Genomic DNA, 5,472 nt, shown 5'->3' with positions numbered 1-5,472 from the left:
GGTCCTCGGGCTTCCCTGGTGGCGCAGTGGTTAAGAATCTGCCTGCCAATGCAGGGGACACGGGTTCGAGCCCTGGTCTGGGAAGATCCCACGTGCCACGGAGCGACTAGGCCCGTGAGCCACAACTACTGAGCATGTGCGTCTGGAGCCTGTGCTCCGCAACAAGAGGCCACGATAGTGAGAGGCCCGCGCACCGCGATGAGGAGTGACCCCTGCTTGCCACAACTAGAGAAAGCCCTCGCACAGAAACGAAGACCCCACACAGCCAAAAATAAATAAATAAAATTAAAAAAAAAAAAAAAAAAAACATGGTCCTTAATATCTTAAAAATATCTGAATAGTTCCGTATAACTAGGAGAAGGCGGAAGCATCCAGGAGAAAATCAACAGTCACAGAAGACAAGCCTTGCCAACACAGTGCTGTGGGGTGAGTCCATCACTCCCCAGCAAACGTGTCTATCCAAACTTCACCGATTTTTAATTCCTTTAACAGGGACTCAAAAGTCCACCTTCACACAAATTCTTTCATGAGTAAAGAACCCAGGAAAAACCAATGTTCTTCTTCCCATCCTCAACATGTTACAAGTAAATTTTCTATTTTCAAACAGGATAGCTTTAAAAGAGAGAAATGTTATAAAAAGGATGCAATTCAAAGTGATGTGTATTATAGAGGAGGCAAGTTTGACAATTTTGCCTTAGTTCCTCTTGGTGGGATAAAGAATAGAGGGTCACTCTTATACACACACATATACATGCACATACTGCATTTGTTTTGGTTTTTTAACCTCAAATTTCATTAAAGACCCGGGTGATGAAACTGTCTCTTTCTGAGGCCATATCCATGAATCACTGTGCACCTACCAATACCCTCAAATGTGATCTTCCTGATTTGTCTGTCTCCCAAAGAGGCAAAATCCAATAAACATTAACATAAAGGTCAGCCATGCGGGTTATTGTAAATATGTGGAAGATTAAAAAAAAATCAGTCATGATTTTAACTGGCTTTTCAGGATTAGTGGAGGGAGAGACAAGATGCTGCATATACACCTGGAATGCCATGTCCATGCGCTCATGACCTCTTACGTTCTTCACATGTGTGTACTTGGATACCACTGGAGGACCAGAGCATTTTGTTAGGATATTCTCTGGTGAGCTGTAGATTGGGTCCTATGCACTGTTAACATACGTATTGAATATTGTAAAATGAATGAATAACAAGAAAAATACATCTAAACTGTTTGATTTTCTGGTCTGTCTCAGCACAGACAAATAAAGGAGACATGGGAAAAGTAGAATCTTAGCCTTCTAAAGGAGGAAGGGGCAAAATAGCTGGTGGCCAGAATGAATTTCATGTTAATAACACATACAACAATGTGTATGAATTTGAATTACTGTTTTACTTAGACTCATTCCAGTTTCCATATTAACTCACAAGAGTAAGATCTCTTGCAAGCCTTCAGACAAAAAATTGATTTATGATTTGCTAGATTCTGTTGCATGAGTCCTTCAGCACAATTGCTACTGGGCATGACAAATGGAAAGTCACTGCCATTCTTCGTACTTTCATTTTGTAGATGAAACCTTTGATTTAACCAAAAATAAGAGACCTGCCCGTGAGAGCCTGAAAAATAGTCTTTGGAGTCAGTGGTATGCATCATACAAAGACTTCCGAGCAGGAAATTCTTCCTGTGCTGTTTTGGTGGAATAATGTATGCAGAAATGTTTCTTTGGATGCCAAGGCAGCATTGGGGCACCAACTGTGGTGTATTGAAAGAGTTAATAACTGAGTCATTTTGCTCTGTAGCCCTTTGGTGTGAAACGAAAGCTCTACTTTTAAATAAATAAAACTAAACAATGATTTAATTTCTGATTCTTAGACCATAAGTAAGACCATCATTCAGAAACCAACAGTACACTCTACCTATGCCCTGAATTAAATCATTTGTGGCAAGAATTAAAACACTCAATGCAAATTCATTAACACTTTTGCAAACCCTCAATTTCTATTTCTCTCACCAAAGATAAGTAACCTACTTAAGAAATGTTAATGAGAAGTACAAGTGTATTCCATTTCTGCTACTCAATGTTTTTGGTCCAAAATGTTAAATATGGTTTTTAAGAGTATTTGTTGTCAGTTGTACAATCCAAGCTCAGCTTTAAATGTAGCATTATTATCTGATTTCCTAGTCCATGGGTTACATGTGAGGTTGGTGTAAATGAACAGAAAATTCTTTGGTGATGAATGATATTTATGATATCCATGATACCAAATATGATATTTATCTACGTTACTCCCCAATTTAGGAAGCATGGATATATATATATAAAGCTACCATTTTTAGAGTGCTTCAGCATGTGAGGTATTGTGCTATTTTCCATGAATTATTCATTAACTCTCACAGGAATTCTCTGAACTAGGTATTACCATCTATGTTTTGTAGATGAGGAAACTTGGATGTAAAAAAATTAAGTGTAAGTGATGAACTTGTAGCCTCGTTTTTTTTTTCTGACTTGAAAGTCATCTTATTTTGTTTTCAATATTTTGGTATAAAATGGTATAATTTTAATGTTTTTTCCGGATTTAAGTGATTTTTGAAAACAAGTTTTTGAATACAGTAAGGTACAGAAAGAACAGAGTAGAATTAGACCCCCCAACACCAAATTTATTATAATCATCAAGTTCAGAATATAATTTTTAAAAAGATTTAATATGTTTAAGAAAATGAAATAGGCAATCAAAAATATGAGCTGGTAACAGAGAGATGAAACCATAAAAATTTATCAGTTTATTTTTTTTTCCTTTTCTGCTCTACAGTAGTTTTATTCGTATCTCTGTTCAAAGCCCAACCTCACCATGGAAAACTATTTTCTCCTCAGCATCACTTTTTTTTAAAATCAAAATCTTCAAACATATACATAAGTAGAGACAATAATATAACAAATAATAATATAACAAATCTCCATTGGCCCAGTAACAATATTCAGCAGTGGTCAACTTATGGCCACTCTTGTTTACCTACAGCTCCTCCCCTCAGCCCCCACTATCCCTAATGGATTTTGAAGTACATTCCAGATATCATTTTATTTAATCTGTAAACATTTCTGTATTTATTTCTAAAAGACAGTCCTTAAAATACATAACCACAGTACCATTATCACCGTTAAAAATGCTTCCTATTTTTTAAATTGTCTTATAATGTTATTTTACAATTTGTTTTTATCAGGATTCGAATGAGATCCATACACTGCACTTGTTTTTATGTCTGTTAAGTCTATTTTAATCGACAGGTTGCTCCTTCATCATTTTCCCCCTTTCCTTGCAATCTATTTATCGAAGCAACTGAGCCATTTATCTTATATAGTTTACTACAGACTAAATTTTCTTGATTGCCTGTGGTGTCACTTAATATGCTCCTCTATCTCTTGTATATGCTGTAAATCAGTAGTTAGATCTAAAATCTTGATTCAAAAGTTTGTTTTTGTTTTTGTTTTGGCAATAATGTTTTATGGGTGGTATTTCACACTTCTATTAAGAGATGTGTAATATCTGTTTGTCTCTCTTTCTTGATGTGAACAATTTATAACTACTGTCTAGATCCTTTATTTCAGTAGAGGTTGAAACATGGTAATACTCAAATCGTATCATTTTTTTCTTCATTTATTTGCTAAGATGCATCTACAAAGAGAATTTTCTTTTATCAACATTTGATTATCTTAAGGTATAATCCAGAAAGAAAATATAGGATAAAAGTTTGATTCTATTCCTTTATTCACCAGTTTTCAAAACAATGCATTGGATCTCAAAAGGTATCCAATGACACCATTATTTTTTTAATTATTATTATTAGCTCATAGATTTAAACATGTTTCATGTATTTTAATCTACTATGTTTAATTTTCTTATTGATTATCAAATTGTCCTAATTTTGGCCAGTGATAGCTTTTTCAAGTTGACTCCTGAGTCTTTTTGGTACTAATAATCATGTAAATCTTTCTTGCTTCTTAATAAAAAGAAAATCACCTTTTACTTTTTTCTTTTTTTTTTGTTTTCCAGTTTTTAAAGTAAAGCTTCCTTGCTTTTAGCCATCCCAGCTGAGGCTCATACATGTGAGTAAGTATAGCCGCTCTGAAAGTTGTCCATTGCCATATAACTCTTTCTAGACAAAAAGTGTAAAAGAATCACCCAGTCAACCCACTGGAACATGAGAAAATAATGAATAATTATTGGTTTAAGACACTAAATTTTGTTTTTTTCAATGAAGCAACATATAATCTTCAATATATTATACTCACTTAAGTTGATCATGTTTTTTAAAAATTTTTACTATTATTTAGATACCACTGCATAGCAATATATAGAGCTATTTGACATTCTTTTATAAAGCTGCATAGTACTCTATTATATGGACTTAGCATGCTAGACAACCAGTGCTTTAGTGATGGCATTTGGTCTGTTTTCATTCTTTTCCCATTACAACAATGCTTTAGTGAAAGCTTTGGTGAAAACCACATGTGTCTTTTTATATTTTTTCAACAAGGCTGTTTTGATAAAGAATAAAATACAAATTGTAGAAATAAAAAAAAATTAAAAATCAATGTGTAAGTTTAAAAATAGGCAGATACTTCTGAAGACAGAACTAGTGAATTGGAACATAAATCTGTAAAATGTTATGGAATGCAACAAGAAGCCAAAGAAATGAAAAATATGAGAGAATGGATAAAAAACATAGAGAAAAGATGGGAAAATTATATTGGTGATGAGAGTTACAGAAGAAGACAATAAGAGTTTGGGGGAAAAGCAATACTTGGAGAGTTAATGGCTGAGAATATTCAAAATGGATGAAAGATAATGAATCATCAGAGTTAGTACACAAATACCACATAGTTTAATTAAAAGAAGTCCTTGCTAGATACATCATGGTAAAATTGCAGACACTAAAGACAAAGATTTCAAAGGAGACCAAAAGAAAAGACCTGCAAAAGGGCTACATTTATGCTGGCACCTGCTTTCTCAATAGCAACAGCAGAAACTAAAAGCAAACTGTATTCAAAGAGTTGACAGAAAATAACTGTCAACCTAAAGTTGTATACCCAGAAAAAGCTGTTCTTCCAAAATGAAGGCAAAATAAAAATGCGTTCAGGCTTAAAATAAAGAATGATCCTTTGGAATTTCACCGCCAATTGACCCTCATCAAAGGAAAGCCTAAAAGAGTACTTTGGGAGGAAAGAAAATGGTCCCAGAAGAAAGGTCTACTATGAAATTTACACTGACAACCAAAATTAACTGTAAACACATGGATGAATGTGTCAACACAGATATATATAAAAATAATGTGTAATTTGTAGGATTATCAAAATAAAATCAGATTAAAATACCAGATAATACAATGATATTTGGGAAATGGGTTATTTGCGTTAAAGCCTTCTAAGTTACTCGTTTGGATAGAAAATGGGGTAAAGACATTGATTAGTT

Source organism: Balaenoptera physalus, assembly GCF_965194825.1.
Source record: "Balaenoptera physalus genome assembly, chromosome: 8".
In the NCBI taxonomy this organism is placed as follows: Eukaryota; Metazoa; Chordata; class Mammalia; order Artiodactyla; family Balaenopteridae; genus Balaenoptera; species Balaenoptera physalus.
The sequence above is the reverse complement of the archived record's forward strand: the minus strand, read 5'-3'. Positions refer to the sequence as shown.